Genomic DNA, 15,994 nt, shown 5'->3' on the forward strand with positions numbered 1-15,994 from the left:
CAAGTTCCGGGTTACAGTTTGAGTGATTATCATGCAAAATTAAAGTCCCAAGCACTTTGCAAGCAAAGATACTTGGTACTTGGGGGCTAATGTAGGCTGAGAAGCTTTATTTACAGTGCCGGTTCATGAAAATAAGTCCCAAGCACTCTGCAGGCAAAGGTGCTTGGTACTTGGGGGCTAATGGGCAAAGTTGCTCAAATACTTGATTAAAACATAAGGTAAAAGACCGGTTCACCTAGGCTGTTTAACCCGGCCCTTGAGTGTTACCAGGTAAGCCGGTATTAAGTCTACAACATATTCTGTCATAAGTAATAGACTTGGGGGCTAGTATGGTAAGGATGACTATGGAGTAAACAAGGGAATTATACCTCAGATTTTTGTTGTATCTGCTTCGCCATGTCAATTTCCAGGTCCCGGCTGTTGTGCACTTGACCAATATAACCAGCAACAATATCTCCAATGCTCAAGTTAGCATAGTCAGTGATATCCAGTCTGGCCCTGCGGCGCTCCAGCAGTTCTTCTTTAGCAGAGCATCTAGCCAGCACAGTGGGTCTTCCCGGCTCAACATATTCGGTCCGGGTAATCACCACATCCGGGTCATCGGCGGTTGAGCTGGGCTGGGAATCTCCGGGTTGTCAGAACCCCTCATGGCTTGTTCTTCAGTTGGAGCGGTGGTTTCTGGAGCTGGTGCAGACGGCGGCTCAAAGGCAGAGGCGTTGGGTTCAGTCAAGACCGGCTCTTCGACCGGGTTACTTTTCTTTGCCCTCTTGCTGAGCTTTGCTTGTGCACTGAAAGTCAAAGGGTTAGTGCGAAAACATGAGTAGGATAAGCATAAAATAAGCTGATCATCATTACCTGGGTGCGGTCTTGAAAGCCGGCAAGTTAGATTGCATGGAGTCACCGGAGGAAGGTGAAGTTTCCTGATAGTTTGAATCAGACGAATTAAGTGGTTGACGAGTGACGCCCGCTAAAGGATGAAAAGGATATAAGTTGGAGATAACCTCGGTCCGGCGCTTCCTTGATGCTTCAGGTAAGCCGGAGGAGAGGTCTGCATCCTTGTTGGTCCGGGTGTGTCTCCGGCTCTCATGAATTTGTTGCTTCAAAAGAAATTGAGGATCTTGATAAGCTAAAGGATGTGAAAATCTTACTTTCCGGGTTACTCTTCGGGCTTTCAGCCTTGGCAAGGGCTCCGAGTCAGAGGAAAGTATAGTTACCTCTTCAGTTACCGGGTTACTGGCTCCGGTGTCCTCCTGCTGATAATCAGTGTCAATAAGGTGGTTAAGAACAAACAAAAAACAAATAAGAGCACAAGAATCAAGGACTACCTCTGACTCGGAGGTATCATCCAGCTGAAGCAGGTCTGAGGCGCTAGGCTTACTCCCCTTCTTGCGGGGAGCGGCTCTCCTGGCGGCTTTTTTAGCCTTCCTGGCTTTTTTAGCAGCCTCATGGTCATATCTGACCTTCCAGAACTTATCATTAGCCTGAAAAATACAACAAAGGTTTATTGAAGTTAAGACGAAAATTGTTAAAATGGAAAGTAAAGTGCTCAGATCAGTAGCTTACCGCCGGAGCCGGGTTAGCTTTGCAGAAGGGACATAAGCCGGTCCTCCCGCAATCTGTTAAGCTCTCGTTCAGAAGGGACTTGGTCATGTCATCAATGACGTCTTCAGGTAAGTCGTTGGGGCTGTGCCGAAGAGGATCATCCTTCCGGCCCGTGTAATCACACATTAAGCCGGGGCGGCGGCTTAGAGGAATCACCCGCCAAGCAATCCAGACCCGGACCAGATCAACGCCGTTAAGGCCGTTTCCCAGAAGAGCTTTGATTTTGTTGATGGTGGGGATAAGTGGTTGACGCTCAGCTTGAGATAATTTGTCTGGCAGGGGGTGGTTGGACTCCAGACGCAGGGCGCGAAAGCCGGGCAGAGGGTTGTCATCAACCGGAGAAGTATCCTGGCAGTAGAACCATGTCTGATTCCAGTCCTTTGGGTGGCTTGGCGGCTCAGCATAAGGAAAGAGACAATCCCTCCGTCGTTGAATTGATATTCCACCAAGTTCCAAGCTAGGCCCGTTGGCGCATTCATTCTGGCGGTTCAGGTAAAATAACTCCCTAAAGAGTAGCAGGCTGGGTTCCTCTCCAAGATATACCTCACAGAACACTTGAAAGTTACAAATGTTTGACACGGAATTGGGTCCGATGTCTTGAGGTCGCAGATCGAAAAAGTTCAGAACATCTCTGAAGAATTTTGAGCCAGGAGGAGCAAAGCCCCAGCTCATGTGGTCAGCAAATACAACAACCTCTCCGTCCCTTGGTTGAGGTCTCTCTTCGGACGGGTCAGGCGCATGGTAGGACATGACCTCCTTTTTGGGCAGGTAACCCGTTTTTACGAAGTCATCTAAGGTGCTTTCGGTAACGTTGGACCTCACCCAGTTGCACGTAATGGGTGCCTTGGGAGCCTTAGGCGGCATTGTGGAAAATGGAAGCCTATGACAGAGGAAAATTTCCGGTTCAAATTTAAGCCGGAGAAAAATTTCAGTTCAGTATTCAGGACGGCGGTTCATGAAGGGGTCTAATGATATATGACTAATTGTGTCAGGTTATTTAAGCCGTCGTGGGTATTATAAGCAATTTAAGTTATTTAACTCTATTATGAGTAAGCCGGAAATATCACAAAGCATGGCTTCTTTTAAGCCGGCGATATGAGCCGCTATGGCTGACAAATGGAGTTTTTGTCTAAGAGTTGCATAAACAAGTTTCACAGATCGCAGGGATTATTTTGGATCAAACGATCGTCCAGAAAGGAAAAATTTCTAGACCTAAAAAGCTGATACAGAGAAGTTCATAAGCTCTAAACGAGATCTTATTGCGGGCAAGAGGTATCTGCTAGCATAAGAATGGGTGAGAAACTACTACCGCAGGAGTTTTGTACCATTTTTGGATCAAAAGGAGCCGTGGTGGAGGAACTGTGAAGAACTTGAGATGAAACCACGAAGAACAGGGGAGAACGAAAGAACCCTAATGCGAATCTACTGTATGGAATGGCAAGGACTTACTGGCGCTAATGAGCCGCGGAGGTCGCCGCCGTTTCTCTGGACCAGTTCAGGGTGATGCAGCGGCCGAGGTTGAGGAAGACGAGAGGCGCGGCGGCGGCGGAGGAGCTCGGGCTCTGGAGCGACAGAGGAGGAAGATGATGGAGGAGAAGAGTGACGAAGGCTTATGGGCCGGGCCTATTTATAAGGGACGGCTGGTAAGTGGGCGCGAGAAACGAGGAGGCCGAAGACGTGATTATCTTGCCGCAGAAACGCCTCGATTCTCAGGATGGTCATTAAGATAAGATCCGTTGGGATATGACAGAATAAAAAAATGAATTTAATGGAAGATGACGTCATGGCGGGTTACCAAGAATCCAGAAGATGACGTCACGTCGGGTTATAACCTTCGCACAAGCAGAAGCCGGAAGATTTTCTCTTAAAGGTATTGAAGATTGACATGAACCGGTTCAAATCAATCTGGGGCCTAATGTTGAGGATATAACCATTAGAGTCACCCGCCCAGGAGGGGCCGGGTTACGTCATAATGATCATCACGTGAAGCCCAGCACCAAGCTTAAGAATGACGGATCAATAATGGGCTTAAGACCCGGGGGCGGCTTAAGGCCCATAGTGATAAACCGCCGTTATGGCAAGACTTGTAATGTAAGGCAAGAGTAGTTAAGAGTCCGGGCCGGATACTGTTATAAGCTTGCCGGGACTCTGAGAGCCGCTGTGCGTCATCCTCTCTATATAAAGGGGTGACCCGGTGGCGGTTCAGGACGAGGACAACAGATCGATAGACAGGCAAAGCACTTTAGCTCCCTGGTCATCGAAACCCCAAGTAATACCACCTCAACTGGACGTAGGCTTTTACCTTGACCGTAAGGGGCCGAACCAGTATAATCCTCGTGTTCCTTGTCCCGCTTAACCCCTTTAAGCTTCCTAGCTGCGATGGCTCCACGACTAAGTCCTTGCATGAGGGCATCTGCCGTGACAATTCCACGACACCTGTGATAGTATTAGAGATGCAAGGGAAGGGGAAGAGGTCATATGCATTCTCAGAAGATTTTGAAGATAAATCAGTTTGAAGACATTGCCCTCATAGTGTGAAGACATTCACTTATTTGAAGTGAGTTGGTTCTAGATTTGTACGAATCCATGAATAAGTACAAGTGAGGAATCTAGCTAGTTATGAAGCATAAGTGAATATACTTTGCAAGATATGAGATTCAGAAAGAGAAAGATCTAGATTTGGAAGTGTAGAAACCACTTTTGGTTGAAGTGGATGGGTTTGACAGATCGAAAAGGCTGTAAAAAGTGAGATTTATTTACCATAGACGAACTGCTAGACGAGGCAGAACGGATGCCGAGTAGTCCAATCTCCCACGCCCTAACTTGGCGACGGAAGACACCTATGGCGGCGGCGGAGAAGATGAGGTCCGCAGCCGGCGTGAGGACGGTGTCGAAGAGCTCGTGACAGCTAAGCGCTTCGTCTTCGGCATCGATGCGAGCTAGCGGTGATGCTAGGGTTTGAGCGAGATGGCAAGGTGGGAGAGGAGATAATGACCGCATGGGTGTGTATTTATAAGGTAAGGGCTGCACAACACAATTACGCAGGTGCCCCTGGCGGTTCACATCTGATGGACACATGGCATGCATGCAACTCATTGAGAGTTGTTCCATGTTCCCACGCGCGCCTGGTTTGTCGAGTGGTTGTTCCGGCTTCTCCGGTATACAGGCAAAAGAGATATGGCATTAAAAATAGACTTAAATGTGTGTCACTATATCTTTAGCTGACATGGAGGCAATTAAGACATTCGACACGTGTCAAAAGAATGCATGCGACTTGATAGATAGAATTTGAGGAAGAAGCACAGAGGGGGTTAGGGTCCGATCACGTTCACTTAGTTCAGAAAATGGCAAGTTTGAAGACATAGCTATAAGTGAATGTTGTAGAGGACAGAACACATGTGTGTCTATATATATATATATATATATATATATATATATATATATATATATATATATCAGAAAGGACCAAATCGACATTTCAAAGATAAACCTTGAGGACAATTCAATGTTGAAGACAAACCAACTATTAAGATAATGCAATCATGACGCCGAATGAAAATCTTCAAGAAAGTTTGGTGGTGGTGTTACCCACCGTATAGGAAATATTAAGCCCAGACATGGCGCACAATTATCGTGGTGCTCCGAAGTGAAATTCCGTGTTAATGTATTCACACTTAGAGGGTAAGTCTTCATTGATTGAAGATATATGTTACTTCGTGTGTTGCACATCTAAGTCATCAACATGCATAAGCGTTAGGATGTGTGTCCAATCACAGGACATTCGACGATTCTAAGATATTTAGCTCACACCGCAGCTTGCAAAACCTTTTCTCATCCAAGGGCTTTGTGAAGATATCTGCCAATTGCTCTTCAGTGTTGACGTGTATGATATCAATGTCTTCCTTCATAACATGATCTCTGAGAAAGTGATGACGGATCTGAATGTGCTTTGTCTTCGAGTGCTGAACTGGATTGTTGGCAATCTTGATGGCGCTTTCATTGTCGCAGTAGAGGGAACATGCTTCAAGTGGATTCCATAGTCCTCGAGAGTTTGCTTCATCCATAGAAGCTGAGCGCAGCAAGATCCAACAGCAATATATTCAGATTCAACAGTGGAGAGTTGTACACAGTTCTGCTTCTTTGAAGACCAACAAACAAGAAATCGTCCAAGAAAGTGACATGTACCTGGTGTGGACTTGTGATCAACTTTCTCACTAGCATAATCAGCATCTGAGAATCCAACTAGATCAAACTCTGAGCCCTTTGGATACCATAATCCTAGTGTTGGGGTGTAAGCCAAATATCGAAGAATTCACTTCACAACTAAGTGATGCGATTCCTTTGGTGCCGCTTGGAATCGGGCACACATGCAAACGCTAAGCATTATATCATGCCTAGATGCACATAAGTAGAGTAAAGAACCAATCATGGAGCGGTATACCTTCTGATCGAACTCTTTACCATTGTCGCCGGGGCCTAATTGGCCTTTGGTTTGCATTGGCGTCGTGTACCCTTTGCAATCTTGCATTCCAAACTTCTTCAGGAAATCTTTGAGGTATTTCTCTTGTGATTTGAAGATGCCATTTCTCTGCTGACGGATTTGAAGACCAAGGAAGAACTTCAGCTCACCCATCATGGACATCTGATATTGCTCTTGCATCATATGCCCAAATTCATCACTGTATCTCTTGCCAGTCCAGCCGAAGATAATGTCATCCACATAGATTTGGCATACAAACAGTTCACCATCATATGTCTTCATGAAGAGAGTGGGGTCTAGTGAACCAGATTTGAAGCCTTTGCTCTTCAGGAAGTCTTTGAGTGTGTCGTACCAAGCACGAGGTGCTTGTTTGAGGCCATACAGTGCCTTGTTGAGCTTATATACCATGTCAGGACGCTTTGGGTCTTCAAAGCCACGTGGTTGTGCAACATACACTTCTTCTTCAATTTTGCTGTTGAGAAAGGCACTCTTTACATCCATTTGGTACAGAAGAATGTTGTGTTGTTGGCATAGGCTAGTAGTATACTAATGGCTTCAAGCCTGGCCACAGGAGCAAAGGTTTCATCGAAGTCAATCCCTTCGATTTGTGTGTAACCTTGAGCAACTAGACAAGCCTTATTTTTAACAACTTGACCATGCTCATCTTGTTTGTTGCGATAGATCCATTTGGTGCCGATGATATTGTGCTTGCGAGGATCAGGACACTCTACTAGCTCCCATACATTGTTCAGCTCAATTTGTTGAAGCTCTTCTTGTATAGCTTGAATCCATTCAGGTTCCATGAAGGCTTCATCAACTTTCTTGGGTTCAGATATAGAGACAAATTCAAAGTGCCCGCAGAAATTTGCTAGCTGTGTTTCTCTTGAACGAGTGAGTGGACCTGGTGCATTGATGCTATCAATTATCTTCTTAATCTGGACTTCATTTGCTACGCGAGGATGTAACGGACGAAGATTTTGCCCTTGCTGATCATTGTCTTCATCTTCAGCATTGGCTTCAGGCTTAGCAGTGTCTTCATGCTGATTAGGTGCAAAAATGATGATTTCCTCTTCAGCCTGTTCCTCTGAAGGTATGATTTCTCCAGTACCCATAAGCTTGATAGATTCACTTGGTGTAGCTTCATCTAGCACATTTGGCAGGTGCTCTCTTTGCGAGCCGTTAGTCTCATCGAACCGCACATCCACTGTTTCAACCACTTTTTAGTGAAAGAGATTGAAGACTTTGTAGGAATGCGAATCCTTTCCGTAGCCAAGCATAAAACCTTCATGCACTTTCGGTGCAAATGTTGACGTGTGATGTGGGTCCTTGATCTAGCACCTAGCACCAAAGACTCTGAAATAGCTGACGTTTGGCTCCTTACCAGTCAGGAGATCATATGATGTCTTCTTTAGGAACTTGTGAAGATAAACACGGTTGATGATGTGGCATGCAGTATCAATGGCTTCAGGCCAGAATTTCCTTGGAGTCTTGTACTCATCAAGCATCGTTCGTGCCATCTCAATGAGGGTTCTATTCTTGCACTCCATGATGCCATTCTGCTGAGGTGTATATGGAGCAGAGAACTCATGTGTGATGCCCAATGTATCAAGATAAGTGTCGAGGCCGGTGTTCTTGAGTTCTGTGCCGTTGTCACTTCTGATGTGCTTGATCTTGATGCCATAGTTGGTTGATAATCCCCAAGTGCAGGGAATCATCGTAGCAATTCCCAAAGGTGGAAGTGATAAGTATGGAGTGTCGAACCCACAAGGAGCTAAAGGTAAGATCAATATTCTCTCAAGCCCTATCTGCCACTGATACGACTCTACGTGCACCGAACGTTTGCTTCCAACTAGAAATGAGAAATAAAACTACGTTGTGGGTATCAAGAGGATAACTTTGCATGATATCGGAGAGCTAAAATATAAAAGTAGGTGCTGTTATCATAAAGTTAGAGTATATTACTAAATATTATAAATAGCGAGTGTGGAATAATGGTGGATCGGTGTGCGGAATTGTCCTAGGCAATCGTTAACAAGACCGATAGTCGTCATTGCAATTTCATATGAGGGAGAGGCATATGCTAACATACTTTCTCTACTTGGATCATATGCATTTACGATTGGAACTCTAGCAAGCATCCGCAACTACTAAAGATCATTAAGGTAAAACCCAACCATAGCATTAAAGCATCAAGTCCTCTTTATTCCCATACGCAACAACCCCACTTACTCGGGTTTAAGCTTCTGTCACTCTAGCAACCCACTATAAGCGAATCATGAACGTATTGCAACACCCTACAACGGGAATCCCTCACGCTTGCGCGACACGGAGTGCACCATAGGACAGCACCAAAGTAAAACATACAACTCGTACCAATCTGGATCATCAATCAACCCAAGGACAAAAGATATCTACTCAAAACATCATAGGATGGCAACACATCATTGGATCATAATATGTGGCATAAACCACCATGTTCAAGTAGGGATTACAGCGGGGTGCGGGAGAGTGGACCGCGTAAAAGAGATGAGGATGGTGATGATGATGGTGATGTTGATGAAGACGATCACCGCGGCGATGATTCCCCTCTCGATGGCACTCCGGGGCCACCAAGAGAGAGGAGGAGAGGTTCTCCCCTTGTGCTTCCTCCTCCATGGCCTCCCCCTAGATGGGGAAAGGTTCTCCCTCTGATCCTTGGCCTTCATGGCGATGATGGCCTCTCCGGGATACTCCTCCATGGCCACCGGTGATGAGGGCCCCCTCCGGCAGGGTGCCGGAGAGGGCCTAGACTGATATCTCATGGCTACAGAGGCTTGCGGCGGCGGAACTTCTGATCTAGGTTTCTTTCTGGAAGTTGGAGTATATATAGAAGAGTTTGGCGTTGATTTCACGTCAGGGGGGTCACCGAGGCATCCACGAGGTAGGGGGCGCGCCCTACCCCCCTGGGCGTGCCCCCCACCCTCGTGGGTGCCTCGGGACTCCCCTGGTCCACCTCCGGTGCTCCGTGGGCTTCTTCTGGTCCAAAAATAGGCTCCATGAAATTGCAGGTCAATTGGACTCCGTTTGGTTTCCCGTTTCTGCGATACTCAAAAACAAGGAAAAAACAGGAACTGGCACTGGGCTCTGGGTTAATAGGTTAGTCCCAAAAATCATAATACCACATATAAAAGCCCATTAAACATCCAAGATAGATAATATAATAGCATGAATACTTCATAAATTATAGATACGTTGGAGACGTATCATTGGTCATGGCACGATTGGCGAATCGTCTGAAGACATCCCGCACTTCAGTCTTGTAGAGAATTATGTGCACCCTTGTATATCTTGAATAATCATCAACACTGATGAAGCCATAGAGGCATGCAGTGGTAGTAAGGGTAGAGTAGTGAATAGGGCCAAATAAATCCATGTGAAGCAGCTCGAAGGGACGTGTCGTCGTCATGATTGTCTTCGAGAGATGCTTGGCCCTAGTCATCTTTCCGGCTTCACAGGCACCACACAGATGATCCTTCTTGAACTTGAAGCCCTTGATGCCAATAACATGCTTATTCTTCACGAGAGTGTGCAAGTTCCTCATGCCCTAGCCTCGAATGCCAGAGCCAGCACTCTGAAGCTTTTGCTAGAAGACATACGACCAGCTGTGGTCCTGCGGAGAAATCTACCATATACAGATCGTCTTTTCGATATCCTTCGAAGACTAGAGATTTGTCAGATTCCATAAGCACAAGGCAACGATATTTTCCAAATATCACAATCATGTTCAGATCACAAAGCATTGAGACAGACATTAAGTTGAAACCAAGGGATTCAACAAGCATCACTTTATCCATGTGCTGATCCTTTGAGATTGCAACTCTACCTAGGCCCAATACCTTGCTTTTACCGGTATCAGCAAATGTGATGTGCCTTTTGTCAGACGGACGTAGGGTTGAATCCATAAGAAGACTTCGATCACCAGTCATGTGGTTAGTGCATCCACTATCCATAATCCACTCAGTAGCCTTCGGAGTTGTACCCTACAGTGCAGTTTGGGGGATAGGCTTCACAAAGAGAAGTGTGAAGCATAAACATTTGACGAACAAGCATATTATCAAAGTTCAGATCCTTGTTAGGGTAGATAGGATGATTGTCAAGAAATCCTGGGACGAAATACATAGTAAGAACGTTTTGGCACTTTATCATGCGTCCCACAAGATGTTTTAGGTCCCCAGCATAAGCGTCATAAGCTTTTGATTTCTGGCTGGAGACCATTCCCTGCAAAAGAGAGTTAATTCTTCTTAGGCACCCACATCTTCCGGGGTGGCTTAGAAGCAATGAGTCTAAGTGCAGCACCCGAGAACTTTGGCTTTGGAGCCCTAGCAAATAGCCTTGCAGGAGGTAATAATACTCATAAGAATAAGCAGAAAAGTTCTTGGTCTTATGAACATAGCGGTTTGATGAAACACGCTCATATTCATAAGTCTGAGTATGGTTTCCCTGCAAAACATTGGCGTTAGTGTGACCCTGCCGGGTCCTTTGTCTGTATGAAGCCTTTGGACCATATGAAGCCTTTGGTCTGGGGTTGGTCTTCTTCCCAGGTGGTGTCATGATGATATTCACAGGAAGCTTCTCAATACAGCTTTTGGGGACCCAGATCTTCTTCAAAGGTGGTCCATTCCTGCAGTTAGTACCAATATACCTAGCACACACTTCACCATTCTGATTTTTGAACAGTTTATAATTTGCATCAAAGGATTCATCAATGATAATAGGGTTAGCACAAGTGAAGCCAGATGAGGTAGATGGATCCACTGAAGGTCCCTTTGCAGCAAACCATGTGGTTTTGGGGTACTGCTCAGGTTTCCAGTATGAACAATCGACATTCATTTTCCTCTCAAACCCAACACCCTCTTTCCTAGGGTTTTGGTTCAGAATCTGTTTCTTGAGGACATCACATAGTGTCTGATGCACTTTGAGGCTTTTGTACATCCCTGTTTCAAGCAATGTCTTCAACCTAGCATTCTCATCAGCAATAGTAGTGGTATCCTCAGAAGAGGGATTAGTTACCACATCAGCAGTTGAAGATATTGCAACAGTAGCAGCAGTAGAACATTCAGCAACAGAGACAACATTATCACGTCAAGACATTTTAAACATGGTGGCTCAAAGTCTCCCTGAGCAGAACTGATCTGTTGAGCGCGAAGTGAATCGTTCTCTTTTTGAAGTTCTTCATGAGACGCTCTCAGATTCTCAAGTTCTTGCTTCCTTTGAAGATAATCATAGGAAAGCTTCTCATGAGTAGCTGAGAGAGTTTCATGACGACTTTCATGTTCTTCGTACCTAACGTGAAGATTTTTTATGTCTTCAATTAAGGACTGAGTTCGATTCATTTCCGCGTCCAACAGGTCATCGCTTTTGTCTAGCAACTTTTGAATATGTTCCATAGCAGCTTGTTGTTCAGTTGCAATTTTAGCATATGTTTTGTAGCTAGGTTTGGATTCACAATCAGAGTCATCTTCACTGGATGTTTGAAAGTAAGCATCGCGTGAGTTTACCTTGGCACCATGTGCCATGAAGCAGTAGGTCGGAGAAGATGGCTCGGGTTCGGGAGTCATTGTTTTGAGCGACTCTTTGAATTCGAGGAACCAGGGGTTCTGACATGTTCAATGACCTTCATAAACATCAGAGATCCGGTCCCATATAAGCTTTGCATTGCAGAGATGCATGATGCGCCTGAACTCGTCTCTGGACAGGCAGGAGCATATAATATCCTTCGCCTTGATATCCAGAAGAGTGTATTTCTGAATATCGTTAGCATGCGCCATCTTGCATAAATCGGTGAGGCCAATCTCCATGACGGTCGAAAGCTCACTGTTCATCACAAAGAGGCACTTCCTCATCATAGCCTTCCGTTTGGGATAATCATGACCATAAAAAATGGGGCATGCAGCGGAGACCTTGATTATCCATGCAGTCGACATAGCTAAAACTCCAGGTGGTTAAACCGAATCACACAGAACAAGGGAGCACCTTGCTCTAATACCAATTGAAAGTGCTAGTTATTGACTAGAGGGGGGGGGGGGTGAATAGGCATTTTTTATGAAAGTCTTCAAAACATGAGGTCTTTGAAGACAAACAGTAGAAATGAACCTATTGATATGCAGCAGAAGATATAGTACACTAGACAAGCCATATTCAAGTAAGCAATGTAGTGAAAGCACGAAGACTATTAGTAGCTAGGTAGTACGGATCAGGAGGGAAGACAGTATGAAGCCGAACAGGAAATAGTCTTCACTCAGTGAAGTCAAACAGATCAGACAAGCAAGCAATGAATTCACGAAGACAAACAGTAAAGTAAAGGGAAGTGGGGGATAGAACCAGTTGCTTGGTGAAGATAATAAGGATTTGGTAGACCCGTTCTAGTTGCTGTGACAACTGTACGTCTGGTTAGGGAGGCTGAGATTTAACTCAGAAGACCACGTCTTCACCTTATTCCCTTGAGCTAAGGACACCCAGTCCTCGCCCAATCACTCTGGTGAGTCTTCAAGGTAGACTTCCAAACCTTCACAGACTTAGTTCACCGGCGATCCACAATGGCTCTTGGATGCTCAGAACGCGACGCCTAGCTGGCTGGAGGATTCACAGTCCTCAAGTGTAACAAGTCTTCAGGTCACGCGGACAGAAATACTTCAGTGATGCCTAACACTCTTTGGCTCTGGGTGTTTTGGACTTTGTCCTCGCAAGGATCTCTTTCTCAAATGATTCGGAGGTGGGTTGCTCTCAAATGACAAAAGACGTGCACTAACTCTGAGCAGCCACCAATTTATGGTGTAGGGGGTTGGCTATTATAGCCATGAGGCAACCCGACCTGATATGTCTGAAATGACCCTGGGTTACTAAGGAACCGACATGTGTCCAACAGTCGGATTTCAAACACATGCGACAGCTTTACTTGGGCTACAAGCAAAGATGACTCATCCAGCTCTGGATAAGATTTGCTCTCATCGTCTTCGCTCGAAGACATAGGATTTTGGTTGAGCATCACATCAGTCACTCTGACTTTGTTCATTTGGACCCCACTTAACAGTACGGTGGTTCCTATGACTCAACAAAGAAGAAAAGGAAACTACGAAACAAATATGTCTTCGCACTCCATAGTCTTCAAGTGAATGTCTTCACATGTCATAATCTTCATTGTGAATGTCTTCACGAACCACCATTGTCTTCAATGTCTTCACACATTTTTAGGGGTCATCTCTGGTAGGTAAACCGAATCAATAAGGGACTACTACCTGTGTTATCCGGAAATTCTCATGAACACATTAGTCCGTCAACCAAGTTTGTCATCAATACTCCAAAACCAACTAGGGGTGGCACTAGATGCACTTACACCGACCACCTCGCAGCCCGTCTTTGTCCTCCTCCACGACCGGAGCTCCTTCCCGTCGTCGCTCGCCGTCCTCCTCCCCGAGCCCACTGCCTTTGCCCAACGATCCTATGGTGAGGCCACCGGCCTCTCCTCCTCTTCCCCTCTGTCCCGATGAACTTACCGCCACCGCGACCGCGCTCGCGTCCCCACGGCTACCTCGCGCCCGGGTCCCCGCCTGCCGCTCCCTGTGCTGGCCGCGCCCGGCTGCGCCCACCGCTTGCGCCGCCGCAGCTCCCGCTCCGCTGCTGCCATACCCCCTGCCTCGACCGTTGGACCCGCCGTGGCCCCCCGCTGCTAGCCTGCGCACCACGCGCCTCGCCTTGGCGCTCCCCTGCGGCCGCAGCCGTCACCGCTGCTTCTACTTCTTCTCTGGTGCGCCGCCGCCGCCGACTGCTATCTCGGCGCCGCTCGGGCTCCCTCTGGCTGCTACCTCCCCGTCCCGCTGAGGCCGCGCCCAACCCCTCACCGCCGGCCCCAGGCCACCGGCCTCCCCCTGCTCCGGCGCCCTGCCGGGTCCGCCCACCTCGCGCGCCCCTAGGCGTGCGCCCTCTCGGGCTACGCTCCGCGCCCGTGCCTGATGTCTACTACGCAACTTTATTCTTATAGACACGTGTTGGGCCTCCAAGCTCAGAGTTTTGTAGGACAGTAACAATTTTCCCTCAAGTGGATGACCTAAGGTTTATCAATTCGTGGGAGGCGTAGGATGAAGATGGTCTCTCTCAAATGACCCTACAACCAAATACAAGAAATCTCTTGTGTCCCCAACACACCCAATACAATGGAAAATTGTATAGGTGCACTAGTTCGGCAAAGAGATGGTGATAAATGTGTAATATGGATGGTAGAAATATATTTTTATAATCTGAATAAATAAAAACAGCAAGGTAGCAAATAGTGAACGGGCACAAAAACGGTATTGCAATGCTTTAAAATGAGGCCTAGGGTCCGTACTTTCGCTAGTGCAATCTCCCAACAATGCTAATATAATTGGATCATATAACCACCCCTCAAAGTGCGATGAAGAATCACTCCAAAGTTCCTATCTAGCGGAGAACATAAGAATAAATTGTTTGTAGGGTACGAAACCACCTCAAAGCTATTCTTTCCGTTCGATCTATTCAAGAGTTCGTACTAAAATAACACAAAGCTATTCTTTCCGTTTGATCTATCCTAGAGCTCGTACTAAAATAACACCAAAGCAAATTCATATTCATAATACTCAATCCAACACAAAGAACTTCAAAGAGTGCCCCAAGATTTCTACCAGAGAAACAAAGACAAGAACGTGCATCAACCCCTACGCATAGATGACCCCAATGTCACCTCGGGAATCCGTGAGTTGAGTGCCAAAACATATATCAAGTGAATCAATACGATACCCCATTGTCACCTTCAATTGCAAGACATATATCAAGCATTCTCAAATCCATAAAAGTATTCAATCCGATAACAACGAAATCTCAAAGGGAAAAACTCAATTCATCAGAACAATATAGAGAGGGGGAAACACCATATGACTCGACTATATCAACAAACATGCGATACATCAAGATCGTGACATCTCAAGAACACGAGAGAGAGAGAGAGAGAGAGAGAGAGAGAGATTAAACACATAGCTACTGGTACAAACCCTCAGCCCCGAGGGTGGACCACTCCCTCCTCATCGTGGTGGCCGCCGGGATGATGAAGATGGCCACCGAAGATGATCCCCCTCTGGAAGGGTGCCGGAACGGGGTCTAGATTGGTTTTCGGTGGCTACAGAGGCCTGCGGCGATGGAACTTCTGATCTAGGTTAACCCCAAGGGTTTTTGGAATATTTGGGAATTTATAGGGTAAAGATGGGGTGCGGGAGGCCACCGAGGTGCGCACAACCCACCTGGGCGCGCCTGGGCCCCCAGGCACGCCCTGGTAAGTTGTCCCCCCCTCGGGGCACCCCTTAGGTGCTGCTCTAGCCCATTGGTGGTCTTCTGGTCCATCAAAATCCACAAAAAAATTTGCGGTGTTTGGACTCCGTTTGATATTGATTTCCTGCGATGTAAAAAACAAGCAAAAAACATCAACTACCACTGGGCACTGGGTCAATTGGTTAGTCCCAAAAAATGATATAAAGTTGCTATAAAATGATTGTAAAACATCCAAGAATGATAATATAACAGCATGAATACTTCATAAATTATAGATACGTTGGAGACGTATCAGTGCCCGCTAAGGCCACTGGCCCTATGACAAGTGTGGCCCCGCCCGTTAGAACGTTATAAAAAGAAGAAAGAAAAAAATAATTAATTAATTAATTAAGTAATTAACTTAATTAATTCTGTTAGTTAACTAATTAAACTTAATTAACCTATCAGTTAATCTTAATCATATGTTAATTACGAACAGACTATGACGAACGGGCCCCACTTGTCAGTTTGACTGGTCAACGGTCAACTTTGACCGCTGATGTCATGATGATGCCGTAAGTCTTTTTCAAAATAAATAAATAATAATAATCCTAGTAA

The sequence above is a fragment of the Aegilops tauschii genome, chromosome 2, assembly GCF_002575655.3.
Source record: "Aegilops tauschii subsp. strangulata cultivar AL8/78 chromosome 2, Aet v6.0, whole genome shotgun sequence".
Classification (NCBI taxonomy): domain Eukaryota; kingdom Viridiplantae; phylum Streptophyta; class Magnoliopsida; order Poales; family Poaceae; genus Aegilops; species Aegilops tauschii.